The sequence below is a fragment of the Pezoporus flaviventris genome, unplaced genomic scaffold (assembly GCF_033815535.1).
Source record: "Pezoporus flaviventris isolate CSIRO_AGI_PZ_B2104156 unplaced genomic scaffold, CSIRO_AGI_Pfla_v1 ptg000002l, whole genome shotgun sequence".
Lineage (NCBI taxonomy): Eukaryota > Metazoa > Chordata > Aves > Psittaciformes > Psittacidae > Pezoporus > Pezoporus flaviventris.
In genome coordinates, this window is record NW_026892550.1 from 62978122 (window position 1) to 63004138 (window position 26017).

Sequence of the window (26017 nt, forward strand, 5' to 3'; positions counted from 1 at the left end):
TTTTCCTTCAACACTCAGTATTTTTCATGATATCAACATGCCTTAGCTGAATCTATGGCCAGGTTCTGCTTATAACACATGCAGGTCTAAATCTAGAATTACTCCACCAAATCCACTGGAATAATGAAAGCAAAGTCTCACAGCTGTATAAGGTAATGTGTTAATGTTCAAGATGCAATTTCTGACCCCTACTACAGTTTTTTAGTGTGGTTTTGTAACTATGTTTATCAAGAGTACTTTTATTTTTAATTCCTTTGTTGTAAAGAGTAATTATGTGCTTAAAATGGAGGGCCTATTAAAATAGGGTCTGACCATGGCACACAGTGGGGGTCTTGCAGGAGCTGCTGAGTGCCCTCATTTGTCATTGGCTTTATTAGGAGTCTAGGCCACTCATCCTCTGGAAGGAGCAAGCACTGAGTGCGGAATTGCTCTTTTTTTTTGCCCTTTCTGTCTGATATTCTGAACACTGCTTCTGTAGTTGCCTGAAAATAGCGCTGGATTGTATTGAATTAGGGAGTAGTATGAAGATTGAGATACTTACCTGTTAACCATAAGTGTTTTATAATTGGCTTCTAGGGTATTTTTATACTCTGTGGTCTAGCATTTGGATGGAAATTATAGTACTGCTTGACAGATTGCATATTCTGTTTGAAAGATTTTTGTCAATGGGATATAGTGGCTTATTTTAATATAGTTATGAATGTGCACATACAGCATACTTTTAAAGCAGTATTTGCTACCTGTTCAGGAGCATGGGGTAGATTTCTGTATGCATGCAAACAAATGAGACTGTGTGATGTAAATGTTTCTGTGGCCTGAGTTCCATATGGCTGCGTTCCCCTGGGTGGTAGAAGGACCAAGAAGTCCTTCACCTACATAGGTGAAAGCAAGTTTATGGTCACCCCTTTGTCACACCCTCAGAAGTTATCATTCTGCTGTATGACTTGCAGAGACTATTTTTAGTAAAAGGCTCTAAGTTTCAAACTGCTTTCTTCGACTCTGTATTCCTCCAAGTCTCCTATTTTCATGGGAGCCTCTGGCATTTTGTAAAACAGTTTCAGGGAATATTTTGAGCAACTTTGCAGCTGTGAAGAGTAGGAGAATTTTGCTGAAATCAAATATAGCTATCACTTTGGCTCTGGAAATTCAGAGAATTAATGTTACTATACTAGAGGGTTTAGTGTGGATTGGTGCTTGGGTTCATATGGTGTGTGGTGTGTATGTATGTATTTTAATGTGTAGATGAGATGCAGATGGATGGAAGATGAGGCAAGCTCAGTTGGACCATCAAATCAACCAACCAACTAGTAAATAAATGGGAATTCCCCTTGAAATGCTGTGTTTTGACTGAACCAGTTAAATAGGTGGGTGATTTTTGTCTCTATGTATAGGTCAGTTTTATAAAACTACATCTCATTCTGGTTTCCTTGTGTAAAGAAGTTTTCAAAATTTGCTGTAGTTACATATGGAGCCGGGATATGTGACAAATCTTAGTTTATCAATAAGACTAGTGACCTGATTAATGTCAAAGTGCTTCCAAAGGGGATTTGTATCAGGTACTTTCCTTAATTAGGGAGATCAGAATAAGAGAAAAACTTGGATATTCAAGTTGGACAAATTCAGATGATCACAGGATGATTAGTCACTGAAACCCAAGTGTGATGAGATATAGTGGGTTCTCAGTTTTAAAATGCCACAGCTTAGTAAGCTCAGTACAGAGATCACTGAGTGATTAAAGGGCAGCGTCTTACAATATATCAAACTAAATGATGTAGTACTTCCTAGTCAGCTTATAGCCTAGGAATTTGTAAAATGGTCATTTTCAGAGGCTTCATCTTGTTGGGTACTGTAAAGGATAGCTCCTTTGACAGAGACCTATCTCCCCTGAATCTCAAATCCCTGTTTCAAAGGGTGCAATTTATAGGCATACTAAGTAAATAAAACCAAGCAACTTGTATGCTGTGATGACAGAAGGGAGTGTACCGTGTATTTTCCTTTTTTGCTCCCTTTTTCCAGCCCCATATCTCATTCTGGAAATGGACAGGGTTCCCATTTGAAGCAGACCCCATTTGAAGCAGATAAGAAATCATAGTTTGAATTCTGGGAGTGTAGTTTGCAGGATAATAATAACTAAAAATGATCTTATCATAGAAGTTATTAAGCATCTTAAGCATAGTTGCCAATTTCCTGCTTTTAATATCCTACTGAAACCTTTGATAATTCACGTAATGTAGAGTGTGAAAGATGTTCCCAGAACAGCACTGATGAAGCCATGTTCCTATTTTTGTTGCTGGGACCTGACTTGGGTTATGGCTTGATGTAGAAGAAAAGTAACTCTGTTGTTTTAGAAGCTCATCCGAATGCTGAATAGTTAACTCCAGAAGTCATTGTTGTGAAATGAAGACTGATTTGCTGCTATTCCTTAATTGCTTTCGGAGGTACGTGCATGTCTGCATATACAAATGCTTATAGTTTAATGACAGATTGTCATTCTAGTTCAAATGTACATAAATTATACTACTTGTATAGAAGAAAATTCTTCCCTATGAAATTGCAAAGGATGCTTCCTGACTTATTTGTGCTGTAAATCTTTAGTGTGGCAATATATTTTCAGTGTGAGGAAAAAATGTGGTTTATTCCATCCACTTTATCATATTGGATGCAGCAGAATAACCTATTAGGCATCTTAAGGACATTCATTTTCCTTGGTCTAGCAGTGGAATTGGTTATTTTGGACTTTGAGTGGGCTTGGTAGTAGACATGTTTGTAGGCCTGAGGCATAATCTGGCATCTGCTGGTGTTGGTGAAACTTTTTCCTTTGGAGACTTCAGTGTGGTGTGGGTAGGTGGGTTGGTGTTTTTTTATTTTTTATTTTTTTTTCTCTGTCCTCTCTCCCTTTTCTTCCCCCCCCCCCCCCCCCCCCCCCGGCTTCCTACCACATGGTAGGTACTGGTTCTAGGTGATACAGCTGTGGGAGTAAGGGATCTGCAGGAGTGGTCTTTGTGAGGAAAAAGTCAGGGATCCATCAGCAAGTGGTGCTTCTGGGAAAATGTATTTAAGAAAGGGCAAAATGCTGCACAGCAGTGAGGAAGTGTGAGAAGCAGCCCTGCAAACACACAGAAGGTCAGAGAAGGAGCAGAGGAAGGATCTGCTCCAAGTATGGGAAGAGATATTCTCCTGAAGTCTATGGAGGAGACTATGCCAGAGTACATGGATATGTACTGAGTGATCTAGTGATCTAGAGCCCATAGCTAGCCCATGCTGGAGAGGGTCCTTCTGGAAGGAACTGCAGCTCCTATGCTGGAGCAGATGGTCAGTGTCTGCAGCCCATGGGAAGGACCCCATGCTGGAGCAGGGAAAAAGTGTGAGGAGGAAAGAGTAGCAGAGAGGAACCATTATTGACTGACTGCAACTGCATTCTTCATCCTCACTCGGGGAGTGGGGAGGAGGTAGAGAATGGAGTGAAGCTGAGCCCTGGGGAAAAGGAGGTGGGGGAAGAAGCTGCTTTAGTCCTTGTCTTTGTTTCTCACCATCCAGGTCTATTTTATTTGGCAATAAACTAGATCAGTTTTCACTGGGTTAAGTCTGTTTGGTGTGTGATAGTAACTGGTAAGTGATCTTTCCATCTTCCCATCTTCCTCTTAACACATGAGCTTTTAAATTTCATTTTCTCCACCAGTCCGGGGGGGAGAGGAGGAGTCAGACAGCAGCTGGGTGGGTGGCTGACAGCTTGCTGTCAGCCAACCACAGATACTGTCCTTTGTGGCAAGTGTATGTTTATTCCTTCCTGTGTGAAGTCCCAAACCCTTGAGTTTCTGTGTAGGCTTTCTGTCCACTTCTGGGGAGGTGGTAGATGTGTGCACTTGTGTCTATTGGAACACTGTCAATATACTATATGCTTTTGAAGGCAGTAGTTTTGCAGCTGTGCTTCCTAAAGCCATGCTTAGCAGTGCTGACTGGGCTGGGGAGCCTCATGTGTGACAGGGCTTCTAGAGAAAAGTTTGACATTGTGCTAATCTTGGAGCAATTTTTATGGATCCTAGTCCAAAATACTTAAAAGTAGTTTTATTAATGTTTTCAAAACAGTTGATATTTGGAACTAGGGAACTAGAAAGTGCCGTGTGCCTCACGTTATTTACTTACTTAGATTCTATCCAATTCCAACCTGGAGGTACTTTCTTCCAGAACTCATGTGAGGGGGAAACTGGGAGGAAGATTGTCAGGCAACAGTTGCTTATGCATATAATAAGTATTATATATTTACGTGCCTTCTTTCATCAGTATGGAAGGGGACTTTTGATTAGAAGTGTCAGATCTCTTTGGGGATTGCAGTATTGTTTACTTGTTTTGTTTTTAATTACAGATGGGAATTTACAGAGATGTTTTTTTCTCTTTTTTTTTTTTAATACCAAATGTCATGCTGTGTCATTTCCTTCTTTTCTGGTTTAGGTCCTTCAGAATAATTTCCTGTCTTAAAAAAAAAAAACAAAAACCACAAACCCTACTGTTTGCTATATATGTGTGAAATTGGAGTGTTTGTACTGAAGTCAAAAAAGAAGCTACCTAACCCGTCTATGGTTCATTTTCCCATATACTAATATTCCCAAATGGTAATGCTGATACTTAGCCAGTTTTCTAAATTATTTGTAATCTACAGTAAAAAATACACTAAAAACTACAATTATGTTTTTGCATCTTGGTAATAGTTCCAGAGGGCCCATTATGTTTTATTGAATAAACACTTTGACATTCCTACTAATTTTTGAATATATATTTAGGAGTTTATTTTAAAATAGATTTTTGATCAATAGTCTGTGGTGGATTCTCTAGGAGAGTCATTAGTGTATCTATTGTATAAATCTTTCTTAATTTGTGGCTTAATGATCCTTAGGGGGTAATCATTCCAATCTGTTAGGGCAATTTGTCCATGCACTGGCTCAATAAACCCACACTGCTTTTTTGCGTGAAAGGCTGCCTTTTAAGACTTCCATGATGTATTGATTTTTTTTAAAATAATCATGTAAAGGAAAAGAAGTTTAGTTAAATGATGGCCATATTTAAAATAAAAGCTGTTATGGGTGCTGAAAGTACTTTAAATTAGCAGCCATATTTCAGACATAAAATGATAAAGCTGTCCTTTTTTCTTTAATCACAGACCATAGAATGGTTTGGGCTGGAAGGGACCTTAAAATCATCTAATTCCGATCCCCCTGCCATGGGCAGGGACACCTTCCACTAGATCAGGTTGCTCAAAGCTCTGTCCATCCTGGTCTTGAACACTGCCAGGGATGGGGCAGCCACAGTTTCTCTGGGCAACCCATGCCAGTGCCTCACCACCCTCACAGGGAAGAGCTTCTTCCTAATATCTAATCTAAATCTCCCCTCTGTCAGTTTAAAGCCATTCCTCATTGTCCAAATCTCAATAGTGTTGTGGTAGCAAACTTGTATAACATGTTCATACTGTAGTGGATCTATATGCTTGTTTCCTAACCCACTGAAACCAAAGGATTTATACTGAAGAAATGACAGATTTAGCTACACAGGTGTAAATTGAAGTGCTACAATACACCTGCTGCCAGAGACAATTAAGTGAAAGTTTGATAATATTTTGAGACTTCTCTAGTAATGATTTATTTTTCCTTAAACCAAATGCATTATTAGGCTTAAGATTTTGTAGATGAGATTATGAGCAAATCTAAATGGTTGTGCTGTCAATAATTGCAAGCTTTCTTGCAATGTTTGTGGAAACTTAACATAAATTATGTTCTTGTAGCATTTATCACAACTGTAATGTACTGGTAATGGGAAAAAGGCCTCAAAGTAAGATTTCAGATTGACTCATAAATCAATAACAAGAGAACCATGTGAAAGGTAGAAATAATAGAAAAATGACTTCTGATGTATTTCTGATGTAAATTACACTGTAATGCAGCTGTGAAAACGTTACTTGGGTTTTCATGGTGTAGTTGTATGTAAGTTATGCCATAAAAATGTAAGGCTATCAATGAATCTGCTCTGCAGTCAGGCAGGTATGCACAATGTATTTTCAGCATTTAAGCATAGCTGTATAGCTCTGATATGTTTTAAATACTCTTACAGAGTGAGAATGCTTTATATTAGAGCTGTGAGGCCTTTTCTGGTCTGTTGGACTATGGGGTTTTCTCTCTGTGTGTGGTTTAGCGTTCTGTAAGTCGGTGATCTCTCCAGGGCATCTCGAAATAAAAGTGTCTCTTCTGGCTAAGGATGTACTTTTTATAAACCATTTTTCAGCAGTGATTTCAGTTTTCTAGAGCATGCTCTATATCAGTGTGTTTAAGGTCTGAGCAGCCAGTGTAAGTGTTGCTGTGCTGTATAGCATTGCTTTGGCATTGAATGTCACTGCTGATGTTGCATTTTTTTGTTAAATGCTACTTGTTTGGTATTGGTTATGACCGTGTTTTGCAGTGTCTGTAAGCTGACAAGCAGGTAAGTGAATCTGGGTCTGTAATATCTTTTCAGAAAGTTTCAGTGAAATATGTTGTTACTGTGTTGGTAAGATTTTGATTTATACTAGGAAGTGTGCTAGTTAGAGACAAGCAGAAAATGACAGAACTGTGGCATAAGCAGATCTGGAAGCTGTATCAACCCTTACATGGCTCAGAAGTCTGAAGATTCTCAGTCCAAACCTCGCATGTACTTTTTCCTCCATTTAACTGAGATGTGTAGTGTTGGAATGATGATTTTAACCTTCCTCAGTAAGGTATTGCATCCTGTTGCTGTAGTAATGTGTTTAAGTCAGTGAGATGTCTTCTATGTGTTTTAAGTCCATTTCTTAGACTGGGCCTATCTTTAAATAACAACCAGTTGTGTTGCCCCTTATGTTATACTGTAAAGGTATTTTAGAATTTTTTTTTTTTTAATGTCTCAATTTAAATAATAGTTTTTTTTTCCCCAGAATTTCTTGATCTTTTTAGCCATATTGGATTGGAAAAATGCTGTGTAGAGAGCTCTATGCTAGTTGAATGCTGTAAACTCTAGCCTTAAAACCCCACTAAACATGATACATAATACCAGTGTAGCCTTAGGGGGCAGGAAGCAGCTGTCTTCATGCTGCCAGTGAAGAGATCATGTGGGGACCATGTAGTTGCCTGCAATAGTTGGGGCAGAACAGTAAGCAGACAAGCATAACCCTCAATTTTCTTAGTAGCTCTTCCTGCAAAGCAATTGTAGTGCTGACCTAGACCCATATATTTTAGTTCTGCAGACCCACTGCAAGCTTAGAGCACCATGTTGATAGCAAGGGCACAGTGAGCTTTGTTACTGAGAGCCTGTGTGGTACCAGTAAGGTGAATGTGCTGACTTGCTGGAGTCTGCCTTCCAACAGTACTTGAAAATGGAATTTATAGCCATCAAGTAAGGACAAACGTTATTTGCTCCTATTTTTACTATGAATTGAATGACTTTATATCTCTCTTTTCTCCCATCTTCACAGGATCCTGGCAAGCCATACTGTCTTCATGCCATCTTTGATTCTGTCACTTACCTTGCAGTTGCTCCTTCCTGCCTCCAGATGTTACTGACTTATTCCAGATAGTGAAGCGCTCCCTTTACTTCTTCTGCTGTCGGAGGCAGACCTTTCTTAAAACCAGTGCTTGCTTTGATAATTCCATTCTGTCTTCTGGTTTTCTTCTGCCTGCTTTAATCTCTTGCTTAACTTGTTCCATAGTGTCTTCCTTTCCTTTAGCTTTTTCATGGCATAAGCATGCTTTAATCCTTACTTTTTTTGTGCTACCTGTCCTTTACCTACCTGCTCCCCAAGCTGTGCTCATTACTCGTTCGTATCTGAAGTCTATGACTACTTTGATTACAGTGTTACCCATGGCATTTCCATCCCACTCTTTCCCAGTCCTGTTGCCATCTCTTGCAGTCTTCAGAACAGTCTTACAGTAATATCCTTTGAATAACCTCTTCCAAACGAGAGCTAAGAAGCATCTCTCTTGTTCATGTGATTGTCTGCCACTTTGAATGATAGCTCACTGACTCCATTTTCTCCTGGTCATTTGCAGCTTCTTCCTTTGATTTTATGCTTTTTGGGGATTCATGATATACTCTACCTAGAGTTGAAGCACATAGAGCAAAACTGACTTAAAACTGCATATTCTTCAGTATTAAATTGCATCTGCATCTGCCTAAATACCTGTTTCTCCAAATTCCACTTTCATCTTGCTTTTCAGAGACCTCTTCCTGTGCATTTAGCCATGAATTCAATTTCAGCGGGAATCCAACAGCTGCTTAATCTTTCCTATCAAGCTCTTCCCCCCCATTGCTTTTGATGGCTGAAGCAAACATCATTTCTCTTCCTGCTACTCATACCATTTTTAGCATTGCTTTCAAAAGGAATGTGTTTCTGAGTATTCATGTTCTGGCTATGTCTGTGTTTTTCCAGATTCTTTTCTAGATGGACCACTTTTCTCTCTATCACCTAAAACTCTAGACTGGGATAATCTTATTTTGTGTTTTCATTTACTGAAATACCTCTCTCCTGATCTTGGTGAAGATGAGGTTTGGTTATATCCATTACAGCTGTTGAAAAATAGATTCCCTGTTTTTTTTTGTTTGTTTGTTTATTTTTTGTTTTGGCTTTCTGTTTGTGATTTTTTTTTTTCTGACTGTTGCTCTTTCATTTGCACCTGACTCTTGCGTCTTTTCTTTTGTAAGCTCTTTATTTTCACTATGAAGTTTTTTTCCCAGCCTCCAGTATCCTACCTGGTCTACATTTAAAGTCCTTCTGACTTTGAGTGGTGTCTAGCACAGTGCCTGCTTTCATAGGTCTGTGGAACCAACAAGGAAGTACTAAAACAAGATACTTAGTAAGAAATGTAATTTTTCTCTTAAGTTTTGCCTTTATATATCTTCTTTTCTACGATGCTTACAGGCTCATAATGATAACGCTATTTATTTATCGCTGTTTCTCATACAGGCTGACATGGACTTGGGTGTCTGGTATATAAACTCTCTGGCTTTTCTTGTGGTTTGACATCTATGTTCTCTCTCTCTGTACAGTGGATAATATCATTAGGTCCTGTGGTCCTTGATCTGTATTTGTAAAGGCTCCAGTGATATATATAAACATTTAATCTGAGCAAATCCCTAAATTTGTGTTATCTAATAGAATTAGCTATTTTTTTATAGTTGTTTGTGCTTTGCTATTCCTACAGCAATTACTGTGTTGCAGTTACATAATACATGGAATTGTATATGTTAGAATTACTTACTGGCAGTAATCAAGTACCAATCTTATTTAGAATAGATAATTGCATAGATAACTCTTTAGCAAAAGGTTATAGAGCATCCCTGTGTGCTTTCTGTCTTGGTTTACTGGATGTCGCTGTATTTGGTGCTTCAGTGAACCCTGAGGTGGTTCTTGGAAAGTGCAGGGTCTGGCAGATGTGTTTGTTGAGCAGCTTCACGCATGGCTGCGGAGAGAGTCCTGGGGCTGAGCAGACATTCGCTATTTAAGTTTCCAACATCACAACTCTGTTAGGTTCTATAGCTATTTTGGGAGACCTGGGTGACAATTTTTGCTATGTAAGCTATGGTTTTTAGAGATAACTCTTATATCCATCTGTTTTTAGTGAGAGAAGACCCAATAGCTATGCTGGAAACAAGAAAGGCTTTGGAACTCTGTGTGCACATGCTGAGCAGACAATGTGTGGCAGTCCTAGCTGGGTAGACTGCAACTGAAATACTTCACAGTTATCTCATAGAATATTAGCTCCTAACACATGAAAGAAACCTAGGGATGGAGAAAGGCTAATAATACCTGTGGAATAACATGCTGTGGTAAGAGGCAACTCCTGCTGCAATCTGTGAATCTCTGCTAAAGAATTGTTTTGAAGTTGGTATCAGCTGTAGCTGGAAGAGCTGCTTGGCCTATGAAACTGTTTGACAATGCATTCTAGTGAAGAGCCCTTAGGAAGATAAAACTGTATCAAGCCAAGCACAGAACTGGCACTTTCAATTGTGTTAATCTGAACTGGAATATTACTTCTAAGAGAAAATGCTGTGAAAGTTAAAGATTTATCTTTGAAATAGTATTCCCACATTTCTTTAGTGCTGAGTGACTAGTAGTCAAAGGAATATGCCCCCTTCTTTTATTTAAGAAACAAAACCTCGCCCCCAAAACCAATGCATCACTTTTTCTGTATAAGTAAACCAGTTTGTCAGGATGCCTAAACTCTTCCTTCACTGTAAGGGGTCTGAGCCCACGATGAAGTGTTATTCATGCTTCGTTACTGTCTTAGATAGTGTAGCCTGGCTGCCAGTTTGTGCATGCTGGGGTTTCCTATTGGAATCAGTTTGTCTCAGTTTATGTTTTGTTTATAAAGGAAGTTGTCAGTAGATGGCAGCAGCAATCTCTTCAGACAGTAGTTTTAGGTTACCAGCCAAATGAGCATCTTAGGCTAACGTTAACTAATCCTAAGAAAGAAACATGCCACTGAAATAATTCACCAAGGGCAAAACTGGCTTTTATTTTTAGCTGAAAGCAGGGTTTTGAAGCCAGAGGCTGCTGATTAACCTCGGTTTAGACTTTTATGAGCTAGATGAAGAGAGAAGGGAAGGAGGAGTATATGCACAGCTAGAGTCATCTTGCAGCTGCAAAATGATTGATGCCAGCCAGCCCAAGGAGTTTGTGGGTAGAGCCTTGTACCATCAAAGATGATCTTCTGGCTAGTCTGTGCTTGCCTGACCGTATAGTCATTAGTAAAGGTTGTATTGAGCAGATAGGAGGAGAGGAGCTGTGCGTATATATACACAAACATCAGGGTGCTGCTGTTTACATTGCATCCCAGGTGATCCTGACTAGCCTTTTTATTCTTTTTTTTTTCCTCTTCTCCCCTTAGTGCTTGCTATGTCAGTGGCTCTCAAGTTTTGAGAGTAGCTTGATCTATGCTGCCCCTTTAGGAAGTGAAGCATAAAGTTTTGTTTTGTTCTGCTCATGTGCTTTCTTTTCTGCCTTTTTGAGAGGGGTTCACCTAGGAAAGATGTCCTATGGCTTCTGAAAAGTGATTTAGGGAAGGGCTCTTTTACCCCTCTTGAGGGCCTAACTGTAACCCAGCTGCCATGACTTGGTTGTGGTAGGGATGAGGGGTGACTGCTATGTGTCATCTTGGTATCAACGTGGAGATGAGTGCGGTGAGGACAAGATCCTGGTTGTACTGGGACCTGAAGATGTATTAGGACAGAGGTCAACTAGGTAGTGTTGAAGGGTAGCCTTGCTTGCACAGGCTCCTGGGTGGGCCAAGAATAATAATGGTGGTTTCCATACCCATCTTCACTCTGAGATTTAATGAGACTTTCTCCTTGAATAAGTTGAGTGCCCCCAGTTTATAAGAGAGGCTCTGGCCTTTGGTTTGTCAGCAGCTACTGACTGTTAAGGTCAAAAGACTACCTTCTCCTTCAGTATCTTCACTAAGCACTGTTTACTGTTCCCTTTCTTTTTCTGAACAGCTCTCAGAACTGAGCTGACTTCTCCCCAGTGCCATGAGAAAATATTTGCTGAGTGGTGATAGCTAATTTTAAGTTCAGTGTTATAAAAGTAAATGTGTTTTGGCAAATGTATACAGTTTGCATGTATCGGCACTGATTTTTTTTTTTTTTTTTTTTGGGAGGGGGGGGGAGTGGTTTGTTTTTTTTTTTATTTATATTATGACTCGGTTGTGAGGATACTGAGAGCCTATAGCTTTGCCCTCAGTTTTAGGTTTGAGTCTCTTTTGTTGGCATTAGAAAATGTTACCGCCTCATTGTACACATCGTTGTTCCTGGGCATCTGTTAATGCCAGACATTTGCCCTTTATGACTTTGCAGTGTAACTTTTTGAAGAAATTGGTGAAGGACCTTGAAAAAATTTCTTTTTAAAAGTTCGTGTGTGCTGCACCAATGCTTCTGATAACTCTAACAAGCTTATGACATATATCTTTTATACAAAGCCTGTTAACTCTTTATCTTCCTGTTTCTCCGGTTTTATTCAGTATTATAATTTCTACATGTTTGTCCAGTACAGTAGAGCTCTTCAATAGAAAAATTTGAAATATACTACTGTGTACCTGGCAATACTAATCATAGGCAAGGACTGGGCAGGATATTAATCTAACTTTTAGGGGTAAATTTTTTAGGGGTAAATTAAACACTTTTTTTAACTGCAGATGTTAAATTAATCAAGAACTTGCACTTGATGATATGCAGGACTTTATTGTAGCTACCTAATAGAAGTTCGGAAGTTGCAAATGGTGTGGAAAACAATCTGTAGCTGAAGTTGAACATTTTCTTTCATAGAAAGAAGGAAACAATGGCAGATCCAATACATTAAATAGTATTGCTGGGTTTTGGGAGAGTTTGGTGGTGTGGTTTTGTGGGTGTGGGTTTTTTTTTCCTATTATTTCTTTTTTTTTTTTCTTGGGTGGAATTTTTATTGAGAATCAACTCCTTGGTGTGTTTTAGGTTGTTTGTGTGGTTTTGGTTTTGTTTGTTTTGAGTTTTTTTTGAGTTCCTTTTTGGTTTTTGTTTGTTTTATTGTTTGTTTTTTTTTGTGATATGTTTTTATTTTGTGTGGCTTTGGGTTTGTTTCTTTTAATCACATGCATCTGGCCTTTAGTTTTTTCTAGGTTTACTCAAGTTCTTAGACTTCTGGTCCTCTTGACTATTTGAAAAGTCTGCCTGATATTGAATGTATCTGTAGACTTTTGCCATTGACCTTTCCTTTAGAGCAATATTTACAAAGAATAGAACAGATGTGGAAAGCAAAAGTTTGTGAAACCAAAGTGGATATCTATGTGCTGTTTCAGAAGGCTATAAAAGCTTTCCTAATATAAGAACACTCTGAAGTATTCCCATGAGAAGATAAGCCTCAGCATTACCAGTGATGTCTCCTTTTTATCACAGCCTAACACGCTAATGCTAATGGATCAACTTTTTAAAGGATGACAATTAATTCTATTTCTGTTAAGTGCATTGCAGATACTACTGCAGCGTGGTACCCAAGTGACAAGCTCCTACCAGGTTCGGGTGGTTTGATTTCATTGGGGTAGGGATTTCATAATGCAGCACTACTTTCCTGAGTAGATTTATGAGTGATTTTGAAGAATCTACAGCTGTTCACTCAGTCTTTTTTTTCAAGAGTTACTTGGATGGTGGCTTGCTGATCTGCTACAAAGTTGAGACAGAAGGTAAAAATAAGTAGATCATCTGTTCCTTTAAAAAAAGCCTGTACAAAAGTCCCCCTTCTCCAAAAATAGCCAGGACACCACCACCGTCTCAAAATTAGTAGGTGGAACTGCTTTTAGCTGACACAGTCTTTGATTTTACGGATATCTCCTAGATACATAGGAAGGTTAAATAAACAGACTTAAATTCTAATGGGACATTCTGAGGATTAATGTCAATGTAGTCCAAGCACATAATGGGATTCAGTGAGGCCAATGTGTTTGCATTTTGGAATGGATTTTAGAGAAATAAATACACTGTATGATCAGCTTTTACTGCTGAGATTTTCTGTGTTTGAGGAGCAAAGCTTCTTTTATCAATGGTTTGATAAGTAATCAGTGTTACTTGGTCTGGGTTTTATCAAGGCTTTGATACGTTACACTCCGCTTAACATTATTTTAATAGCCATGGTATGGACATAGGCAGAGGCAAAGTCTTCTAAGCGATCCTGCAAATCTCACTGAGCACTTTAAAGACCCATCTTATGTTTTAAAAAATGGTTTTAAGGTATTGGTACTTGCTGTCTTTTGTCTTGGAATCTTTCCTTTTGTGGTCTCCAGTGATCACAGTGTGATTGTGTTAAAAGGAACTGAGACTTTTTCTGGTGCTGGTTGGAACAAGCTGTGCTGCGCTTTTTTCTCACAGCTTCAGTTAACTTGTGTGGGGAAAAACAATAAACCAACTCCATTCTGTCCATTTTAATATTAATGTTTTGAAGTAATTTAAAATTGTGCTGAGAAACTAGGGTACAAACAGAATTCCTGTGGCAAAAAAATAATTAACACTTGGAACAGTCACTATTAAAACTTAGGTTTTTATCTAGCCAATTCAAAAAGATGGATGTGAATTGAAGGAAAAGAGTATGGTTTTTATGTGTATTAACACTAGAAACTTTAAAGAGTTATTTGAAATGCTAATTAATCTAGTGTGGAGAGAATTGCAGGTGGGAAGTGATGGATTGAGAGTTGTGCCAGGGATGGTTTAGATGAGAGTTAGAACGAATTTCTTCATCAAAAGGGGTGCCCAGGGAAGTGGCTCAGTCCCCGCCCCTGGAAGTATTTAAAAGATGTGTAGCTGTGGTGCTTGGGGACGTGGCTTAGTGTTGGACTTGGCAGTGCTGGGTTAACAGTTGAGCTCGAGGAACTTAAAGGTCTTTTCCAACCTAAGCAAATCTATGTGTCGACAAAAGTCTGAAAAACTGTTGCTCTGTCCATGCTACAGTTGGAAGGGACATGTTAAGCTTTTATGAGTGTAAGTGTATGTCGTGGTTTAAACCCAGTCAGGTAACTTGTTCACTCACTCCCAGTGAGTGGTGCCGAGCTGACAACAATCAAGGTCCGTGTCCGTCTCCCCCCCCCTGCACCGGGGCTCTCCCCTTCCCCGCTCCCGGAGGAACGGGGAGGAGGATCGAGAGAGTGCAACTCCCACGGGTTGAGATAAGAACAGTTTAGTAACTAAGGTATAACACAGATCACTACTGCTACCACCAATGATAATAATGATAAAGGAAATAACAAGGGAAGAGAATACAACACCTCAGCACCAGCTGACCGATAGCTCGCCCCCCAAGCCCGACCAAGCTCCGACCGATACCTCCTCCAACCCTGCCGTCTCTCAGCCCTTCTGGCTAACTCTCAGTTACATCCTGGGCATGACGTGCTGTGGTATGGAATACCTCTTTGGTCAGTTTGGGTCAGGTGTCCTGTCTCTGCTTTCTCCTGGCTTCCCCTCCTCCCTGGCAGAGCATGAGGCTCACAAAGTCCTTGGCCAAACCAAAACATCCTTGTTATCAGCTCTGTTCCCGAGCTGAAAGTCAAAACACTGCACTGCACCAGCTACCAAGAAGGAGAAAAAAAATGACTGCTACTGCTGAACCCAGGACAGTGTAGCTAACTGGCTTGTCATGGTGGCAGCATAACTACAGTAGCCTGGTCTTTGCTTACATGATGTTCACCCAGGATCCTGGGCAGGCTAGTGGGCTCTTGTGGAAAGCCAGCTGGGCTCTCCATCTGGAGACTGCTACATAGATGTGTCCTGTGTGGTGCTGTGAGTTAATGCTTTCATATTACATGAGTAAAGAAGGCTCAGGGGATCAGTTATCACCCTGCTCCAGTATTGGGAGAGTGGCTACAAAGAAGATGGAGGTTCTCTTTAAAAGGAGTCACGTAGAAAAGATGAGGGGTAACGGGCACAAGTTACTCCTGGAGTCATTCTGGTTGGACACCTAGAGGAAAATTTTTCACAGTGAGAACAAACAGCCTCTGGAATAACCTCCCCAGGAAGGTGGCGGGTTCCCTAGTGTTGGGCATTTTTAATATTCAGCCAGACAGGGTTCTGGGCCATCTTGTCTAGACTGTGCTTTTTGCCAAGAGAGGCTGGACCAGATGATCCTTGGGGTGCCTTCCAACCTGGTATTCTGTAATTACAGAAAAGGCATAGTGGGCTCAGTCACAGGCTATTAATAATAATCAGAGGGTTTAAATACTGCTGAAGTTTGACCTTTGTAAGGAAGTTTGGTAGCCTCTGCTAGAAAACTTAAGCAGTCTGTAGCCTGGAGAGAAGAAATTTTTAAAATTTATTTTGCTTTTATTTGACATGTTTCTTAGTTCTGAAATAAAAATGGTTTTCGTTAAAGTGTTCTCTGCGGAGAAAGAAGGATTATTGTTAGGAAAGGCAATACAAATAAAAATGCCAAGTTTTATCTGGCAGATTTTAAACCAGGAAGAAAATACAGTTTATCCCCTTATCTCATCTTCCTAATAAAACTTTCCCTTCTCCCTCCTCCAAAAAGAAGTGGATATAGGATTTTGAGATACATAATCCTAGTGATATTAAAATTGATAATCTTGACATGACAGGAAATAACCAAATAGAGTCCCAGGTGCAGAAATGCAAGATGTGGAAGGAGATCCAGAATTTCTCTTCCTTCCATGTTATGGACCACATGAAGACCCAGTCCTCTACCCTCTCTACACTAACATGAGTTAGGCCAGTACAGCTTTCTGCCACTTCAGGAACCGCTGAAGCTGGGAGAGTTGAAAATAACATGTGGACAGGCTTCTGCCTCTGTGAATCTGCAGAGATGCAGGGGTTTGCTAGTGTGTGTGCGGGGTGTGGTGTTGGGGTTTGCTTTTGTATTTGTTTATTTGCTATTTTATTGTTCATGGGTACAAGCGATAGAGCAAAAGTCTTCATGCATAGTTATTCTCTAATTTTTTAGCTGTCTGTCTTAGGCAGATTCCCTTAAAGGCCTAGACTTCCATGGCTGCAGCCAGACCTCATGGATTTATGTGGTAGTCTTTGTTCCAGTCTGGCAAACGCAATTCATATTGCTGTTTCCTGATGTAACAGACTTTCCTTTTGAGTTTCAGCCTGATGCTTATTCATGCTTTGCACACTCATAAGCTGCTTCACTGTGACTACTTCTACTTACAATTAAAGTTACTACTTCTCCTTTTTTTGTTGTTTTTTTTTTTAAATATTCTTCCAAAGATTTTTTTTTTTGCAAAATAACCCTAACCCTAAATATACTACTGTTACCAGACCTAATAGTTTATTTCCTAGAATAAGAGAATAAAGATTTTCAGTCCTAATAGAGAAAAATTGGAGGGGGAGGAAATCATTGAGACATTATTTGTGCATACTTACCAAAATCAGTCATGCATTTTTTGATATTACAAAAACTTTAAGAAAAACTGTTAATTAGCCAACAGTACCAGAAATGATCCAGTAAAACATAAAAAGTCTTAATCTGAATTTGGATTAAAATATGTGTTTCTTGAAGATAGACACAAAAGCTTTGTATTTCACCTTAACAAATTTCCCTTTACCTGATGATACAGATAGCTGCCAACCTGTTTGCTTGCTCTAGACTCTTACACACATTGATACAATGTTAAGCTTCAGAAAGATTGTATATGCAATCTGACAGATGCATAGAGCTAATTTTCCCACAACTGTTTTACACAGCCTGGCTGCATTTGATCCATGGAGTTGAGTAAAGCTTTCTGGATGCAGCAGTGAGTACCCAAACTGTGTGTTTATCCTATAGAGTTACATCTAAATTGTACCTGTTCCCATTTTGGTCTGCTAGTGTATTGTATTTCTTTCCTTATTGATAGCTTTAGTCTTAACATTTTTTCATTACATGGGGTTTCATGCTAGTCTTTTAAGTAAAAATATTGCCTGAAAGGTTCTGAATTTCTCTGTAGGGAAACTTGGGAAGAACAGTTGTCTCTACCTTGTGGAAGAATAGATCATATTCCCCTGTGCCTGCCCATCTCCTGCCCCTGATAAAATTGCTCACAAAAAATGCTAGAATGAATTTTCATACCTTACAAAATAAATGAGTCCTTGTTTATTCAGTGGTGTTTTACTTTGGTGTTCAGCCAGGTTGAATCAACATAGAAGGACATCTTAAGCTTAAAGTGGCATGAGAGCAGGAACAGGAGTGTCATGGGCAGGAATGCACTATTTGCCTTTTTAGTTTTTTTGGTTTTTTTTTATTCATAGGTACTCTGATTTTTCAGTGTCTGTGCACCCCACACCCCGATCCGTAGCAGATGCAAATATCTTTTGTCTGATTCTGTGAACCACCTATGCTTTTAGCCTCTACATCACTATTTTTGCATCTGAAAGTTTAGTTTGGAGAGAAATATTTTCAGTTTCTTTCTGCTTGGAGCTGAAAACAAGTTGTGTATTGTCTGACCTGTTAACGCTAACAACTTTGTCACCTTCCAAAAGAAAAAAAAATCTGGAAATATTCTTCAGAGCGGTTTCCTTCTTTAGCTGTCCGTTGAATAATAGGAAATCCAAATCTTCTTTGCATTCTGTGGTATTCTGCACATGCTTTTCTGTTGAATGGAGGAATATTATTCTAATTGTTTTTCAAAAGAGGTTTTAAGTACATGTTTTAAATTATACAAAGCTAAATTGAGTATGAGGTAAAACTATAATTTGCTATTTAATTTCTTAATTGCTTGCTCTGTTTTTTGATTATATGCCTTATTCCTCACCTTCCTTTTAGGAGGTTTTTATTTTTGAGTGCGAAGCTCAAAGTTGAGAGAATCTTTATAGTAATCATTTCACTGCTTGCTTGTATTCCTAAACCAGATATTTGTAGATGTACATTTTAAAACATTCTTCTCTGCTGATGGTGTAGAAAAACAGCCTGAAAGGAAGGGCTTGCCTCCTATGAAGAAAGCAGTGTGATTTGTATGTAAACATCACAGGGTAAGATAAGTTATCAATGGAAATTAGCTTATGTTTCCCTAATCAGAATTTCTAGAATACATGAATTGTGCTTCCATGATGATTTCTGGTCTTCATCTCTTCCTGCTTATCATGAATCAGGATTATGTTGGTGACCCTCCTGTAATGGAGACACATGAAACAATAAACCCATTGCTTCCCTGCCTAATGGGAAAGGTCACTCAAGACAAGGTGGTTTGGCACTGAATTTTGCATTTTATCCCTTAAGGTTGTCATTTCTACCTGTGCCCTTCCTGCTTCCTGTCAGCAAGGAGTTCCCATCCTTGAAAGAACGTTATAGGGTTTTTTGTCCCTGATGCTAGACACCACCTAAATTGTCACTGCTGTCTTTTAGGATGGTCCTGACGATGCACACTGAAACTTGCCAGCCACATCAAAAAACTTTTGGTGGAATGATGGAATCTTGCTGATGACAGCTTAAGATCTCTAAATTTGACTTTCTACACCTCTTCCCATTTCTATGGGAAAGCTAAAGTATTGCCATCTACTTCTAAAACTTATTAGAACTTTGCCTGTTTAAGGATAGGGGCCTATTCTGTCTGAGTTGGTGGAGATTTTGAGAGCTGTGTAGCTGAAAATAAACCCAAGGAAGCCTGGCATTGAGTCTTGTGTGTGATCTTTGTTTATTCCTTAAAGTTTCCCCTAAGGGGAATCTCTAAATGTTTTTTGTTTTTCAGAGAAGCAGGTTATATTTCTTTCTCCGTAGAATAACTGGTGAAATATGGAACAGTGAAAAGCCTCCTCAATGAAGCACTGTTCTGAAACATTGCTGGCTCCTTCTCCTTCCTTTCCAGTCGTGCAGGAGTTCCAAAACTGTAAATATTCAAGTATTCTACTTGTACAAGAATATATATTTTCCAATCCAAAGTGAATAGAAGACTGTTGAAGGAGGCCAGCTCTTGCCTATTAATTAATATTGTTGTGGCTTGTAAAGTAGGGAAATGGATTTCTGAAACTGCAGCTTACTTTTTATGTATTGCTGGCTGTTATGGCTTTCAGAAGTATGAAAGACACTTAAGTATGAATTGGAGGATAATGTCAAGGGAAAAAATGTTACTTTTTTGGCTGTGCTTTAAAATAAATTAAACTTCAGAAATGTTCAAAGACAGGTGTTCCCATTTTGATTCATTCCCTTGCATTAACATATGCTCAGCATTGTGTTGTGATGATCTTTACCATTCCAAATTAAAGAAAAAAAAAAAAAAAAGACTGAAATTAGAGAGGCAAAGATTTTTTTTTTTTTCCTTCTCCCATGCTGAAGTAGGAGCATTTTCAAGTCCAGTATGTAAGGAAACATTTACAAATGGGGAAGGAGTAGAATTTTAGAGTGAGATGCTCTGTAAAACTGGAGAAAACAGAATATTTATAATTAACTGGTAACAGAAAGAAACAACTGGATAGTTTTTTTGCTGTTTTGTTGTTTTTTTTTTTAAACCTCCTTTAAAGATTCAGGTGTGTGTATTTAGGTGGTGTTTATGGGGGGAGGTGAGGTGGTGGTGTATGTACTTTGTTTTTTCCTGGACAGCTCTTTCCACACTGCTGCCTGTTTTTTGGATTGTGAGATCTGAAGGCCATAGGTATATTGCTAGCCTTAGGCCAGGTCACCTTTCAATAGCCATGGAATTCAGGGACTCTAGCTAGCACTTACCAGACTGTTTCCATGACGTATTTTGTTTTTCCCAGATCAGCAGGTTGTGGCAAGGCCTTAATTCTGGTTAGCTCTTCTGAAGTGTAGCTCAACACATGTGTAGTTCTAGAAAGAGATTAAGGTAAACTGTATTCTAAGAATTTCCAACTGTAAAAAGTGAGCAGTGTGATGGCCATTTCACTGTGTATTCGTGTGCAAACGTACACTAAGAACTGGAAGGAAGCTTGAGACTGTTCCTCAACTTCTATTGCAACGTTTCCCCTCATCTTATTCACACTAGATATTATTCACACTACACCACTCTAAATGGAATATAGCTTGTCAAGTACTAGCTAGTCATGTGATTTAACTTCCTTATCTTAAACTAGACAATTATCTTGAGTCTCCTGTGGTAGGATCTCAGTTTATGCTCCAAAACAGACACTTCAGTAAAATTGCTTAAACTCCTTTGGGTTCTTAGCAAAGGAAGACAATGGCGTTCCTCAAATTCAATAATCAATTTGAGATTTTATTGCTCTGTTGGGCAGGATGCCTCTAAAAGCAGGCTGAGAACAGTATTTGGAAACTTCCCTATAGCTGGTAAGACCCTTAGATGCTGAAACTAGGTGGAGTGTGATTCAGAAGTCTGTAGATTTAAAGAAGAGAATTTTTTTTGCAGTAACTGAGCATTCTTTCTAAAAGTAGCCTTTGATAAACTTCACAGGATTTTTTTTAATTTTTTTTACTTGAAATGACGTGTTTTTGGAATGACACAATACTGGCTGGTTTAGTAGGCTGTATTATGCAAAAGGATATATTATATTCTAATTAAAAGTTAATATAGGTTAAACAAACTTTGAATTTTCCAAATTTAGTTCTGTTTAACTTTGGTTAAGAAAATATTTGTGTTTAAGCAAAGTTCTTCAGAGGCATATTTTTGGCATCTTATCTTTCTGTCAGTGTCAATATACTTTTTTACTTTGGAAATTTTAAAAGGAATAGTGAGTGTTAGTGTCACTGTTTCAGATTACAGAGCTGAATGATAACCAGCTTCAGCAAATGTAGCCCCTGAACTTTATTATATACATTATTTGGAATAGTGCATGGTGCCAAAAATACCGTTCCTTCGTGTCATTACAGGTGACTGTATCGCATGCTTCAGACTATCTTGTCTTTTTTGTCCTTTTTGGTGACATTAAATTTTGTGGTTGAGATGTATATTAATATGCATTTGTTTGCTTGCAGTCTCACTTAAGATGAAAGTTTTGTAATACAGTTCACCTTACTTGATTAGTTAACATTCTATACCAAAGAAAATCTATCTACTTTTATTTAATAACTTGATGTCAGCAATAGATCAGCTTACACCTTGAGTGTTATTTTATATTTGTGTACTAGTAACAGAGGATACAATAACTGAGAGGCAGACAAGGTATACGGCTTTCCAAACTTTCCCATGTGGTTTGGGCAGCCTGGTCTAGTGGAAGGTGTCCTTCCCCATGGCATGGGGTTGAAACCGGATGAGCTGTAAGGTTCTATCCAACCCAAACTATTCCGAGTCATTTTGAGTGTGATTACTGTGGGCTTAAGGTTTTTAGGGTTATGCCCTGAAGAGAAAGATAAAATTCAGTATGCATTACGTTGAGTGTATCCAGGATAAATGAGAAAGATGGCTAATCAAGCTAGGAAGAAGATGAATATTGAAATTATTAAAAATGCCTTTTTGTGTCTTTAGCTAGGAATTTGGTATTTCTAGATAGTTCAGGAACATTGCAGGGGACTATTTATAAATTCTCAGGACAAGCTTTTAGGAGAAAACTTACAAGTAAGAATACTGGAAATCCTGCTTTACAATCTCACTAGTTTGAAAAAAATCTTCATTGCAATCTACCAATGGCAGGGTAGAGTATCTATCATCTTTGAGGAAAAGAAGCAAATGTAAAATAGAACAGAGCTACCTTAAGATTGCGTAATTGTGATGTTGACAATACTAATATAAGTAGTATTTCACATGCTTGTTTCTGCACAGATTTTGGGTGTGGATTAACAAAGGATTACTGAAGGATTATCCCAATACAGGAATGTAGTACTGTTTTGTAGCATGTCCTGTTTTGTGCTTTGCAGACCTCAGGAAGATATTCACTTGACTGAGCCTTTTCAAGTCTTGAATTCCTCTTGTTTTCTTTGTTCTTCCTTGTTACTAATAGAGTCGGCTGTATTTTTTGTGTATCTACTTTGCTGCTGCCACTTACTGAAAGCCACACAACAGGGTAAGTTTGTTTTCCAGGAACGGAATGCTGATATACATCTCACTTCCATACTTTTCATGGCATGATATAGAGATGGTATCTGTCATAGTAGGAGCAGTTCATGAAAAAGAGGTCCTTCAGTGGCTGAGATAACCAAATGGGAGATGAATACCCTGTCAAATCATGCTGCAACAATTATGACTATTGGATACCTCAGAAAATATGTTGTGTTATGAGTAAAAACATGAATGGAATAGTGCTGATTAATGTAAAATGTAGGGTAAGAGGATCAGTAAGGTTCAGTGAAGAAAGACACATAGAGAAACAGCAACTTTTAAAGGTGATGAATACAGAAGAAAAAATATCCTTTTTACAGATTCTTTTCTTGCTGAGTTAGAATTTGAATATATATGGAATTATTCTTAAAGGGTGTTTTTTTCAGAATGTACTTTGTGGTACTTTTCCCTCAGTGGTAGTTGGGCAGCCTGCTGTTTTTTGTAATAGCATTGCCCTCTGCATACTCACTTCTTAGTAAAAGTGAGAGTAGGAGTAGAAACTTTGCTCTTGAGGAACTGCAGAAATTGTAGTTGAGATGTGCTTGAATTGGTGAATAGGTTATACTCTCTGCACCAGGTTGATCCTGATCCTGCTGTCCAGTGTTTGATGACCAGCTCTTTAGAGCAATGACTGCTGTAATTACTTCTTCATTGTAGCATTCATGTAGGTCTCTCTTAAAATAAACAAAACACCAAAGCCACCAACCAAACAACCAAAACCCTCCCGCCCGGAACTCCAACCAAACAACCCACATCACAACAAGCCTTCTCCCCCTAAAAAAAAACCAACAACCCAAACCCTATACTTTGGAATTGAATTTCTTCCTGATCTGTGTAAGAGCTGAAAATGCAGTTTGCTGTATGTGGGCTTGCTTTCATTAAATGGATTGAGAGGAAGAGACGCTTTTGCAGTGTCACAGTTCCAGACTTGTGTGGAAGACACTAAGCTTGAAGAGCTTGTAAGGGAATGTGGTAATTCCCTTAAAGTTCAATGTGGTAAGCACCTGGCCATATACTTGGTCTGAAAGGTTTTGTACCGAGGTGGGCATTGGTCTCTTTTCCCGAGTGACAAAAAATAGAGCGAGAGGCAATGGCCTTAAGTTGCACCGGGGGAGGTTTAGGTTGGCTATTAGGAAAAAATTCTTCACTGAAAGAGTTATCAAACATTGGAAGAGGTTGCCCAGGGAAGTGGTGAGTCACTATCCCTAGAGTTGTTTAGAAGATGAGGTGCTTAGGGATATGGTGGACATGTTTCAGTGGCGGGCTTGGCAGTGCTAGGTTAATGGTTGGACTTGATCTTAAAGGTCTTCTCCAACCTAAACAGTTTTATAATTATATATATAAAATGTTGGACTGGTGGTCCTTTTTTTCAGATGTCAGGTTGCTTGTTTCCTGAAAGCTTCAAACTGGATTTCTCTAGTATATAAGATGCTTAGCATGTTCTTTGGGCTTCATTCTGATCAAATTGTTGCAGGGATATTATCTGTTTTAGCTGTTCTCTTAATCTAGTTGTCTTATGTGGGACTTGATGTGGTTTCTTTTAGTCTAGTCAGGTCTTTTTGTTTCTTCCATCTTCCTTCTCTCTGTCAGCTTTCTCTCCTGTTTCTTGAGGGAGAGGTGTTTTCATTCTTCCAGTTTTGCTTGAAATCCCCAGTTTATTTCCCCCTATAGCTCTGTTTGTTCTTCCATTTTGTCCATTTTCTCCATTTTCATCCCAAAATCCTTTTTATGCATTAGCCATCTTCTTTTCTTATTTTGTACTAGCATTTTTTTTTTTTTATTTTCATGCAATCCGTGTTTCAGAAACTACATAATTTCAGTGTTACTAAGCATATCAATATTATGTTGCAATTTTAAGAAGCCATTAAACTTGACAAATTTTGTGACTCTTAGTATTGTATGTTATAATAATTATCCCTACCTATTAATCAAGACAGACTAGTAACTGATATAATGAACTAATTCTTTTCCACATTATTGAAGTAAATTAATATTTACTTTATGTAAGGAATATTTTAAGTATGTTAGAAAGGATGCTGTAAGGATGGAAAACATTAAAATGGTTCAGCTAACAAACTGTGACTGCTTTTTTACTTCTACTCAAGAGTCTAGTTATTCAAGAGGTTGAACGACTTCAGCACCTACTCATCATTCACCATGCAATAAGAAATACTGTGCCTCCTAAATCAAATTTTAACAGTCTGCTCCTGATTTAACACCCATTTAACCTCTTGAGCCTAATTATTTCTCAGTAAACCAGCTAAATCTTAGCCTATCTTAGAAAGTCATCCAGTCGTCACCTGCAAGTACAGTATTTGTCAATATTTGGAATTGAAGATACATTGGGCTACAGCTGCAAGACTACTGCAGTTTTTCTTGCTGACAAAAGAATGCAAATTTGTTGCCTGTAATTCTGTGTGCATTGGCAGTGACCTTACTGCTAGAACTTGTTGAGGCATGTGTTAACTCAAATACAGCAAGTTCTCAAGTTTCTGTTAGTTTAAATACTGGGTATGGAATTAAGTATGTAATTCTTAGTAACTGAAAAGCTGATGGGCCTCCAATTTAGTGGACTTCTAAATTTAATTTTCAATAGAGGAAACTCGCTCAAAAATTTAAAGCTGTTGCTGTTTGAAAACAAATTACAGCATTGTGTTAAAATTCCGCTCACATTACCACAAAATCCAGGGTTTTCTGTAGTATATATGTAAGTGCATTATGCTTGACCTCTGTGTTGATTTGTTTTACTTGTATGAAGGCTGTGTGAAAGTCATGGAAGAGGGCTATAGTTGTGCTTTGTTTATAAACCAGAAGGCAAAGACTGCAGAGAGAAATATTATTCTCTCTCCCCTGGCTCCCTGAACCAAAAAAAACTTGAGGATATATGTAGTATCAGGCTTGCTTATCTTACTCAGTCCGATAATGTAAAGTTTGGGAGACGTATTATCTAAAAGGTCTTTTTGGACCAAGGCTAAGCCAAGCAAGCAGCGCAGGAGGGGTATTGTCCGATTGTTGCTCTCTGGGAGAAAGGCAAATATTTGCTTGGAGGTCATCCCTGCAGTTGGATGGTGCTCTGTTTGCCTGAGGTTTCACTCACGTGGGACAGGGATGCATGTGTACAGGCAGATGTGAGGCCTCTGTTGCACCAACCCTCCTTGAGCATCTTTGGAAGCCTATGGAATAGCAGTCTTTTGGTTACATGAATGCTCTGTGTTGACCTGCTTTTCAGAGATTACACTGAGGCTATCTTGTGCTTCCCTCCAAGATTTATGTCTCTGCTGAAACGTAAGGTTTTTTAGTCTTGGTTGGTTCTCCTTCAGTACCCTTTGAAAGAAATGCAGTAAATAATCTTTTTCTTTTCAGCTAAATATTAGAAATATCATGATACAAATCAGCTGTCATGTAAATACCTGTCAAAATAATAAATTGGTTACAAAACCCCTCTAACTGGTCACAAAACCATGAGTCAGAGTCAGAAATTGATCTCTTTTAGGAAGAGGCAGATAGTATGTAGCCATGGATGGCTAGGAAGGTAAGAGCCTGCAACTTCCACAATGAGCTATCTGTTGCAG

At 38.7% G+C, this 26017-nt stretch overlaps 1 protein-coding gene across 8 annotated transcripts in view; it reads left to right on the forward strand.

The window, feature by feature from the left end:
- Positions 1–26017, forward strand: part of INPP4B (inositol polyphosphate-4-phosphatase type II B) — a 309539-nt gene that overhangs the window by 42888 nt on the left and 240634 nt on the right. The window lies entirely within an intron of this gene.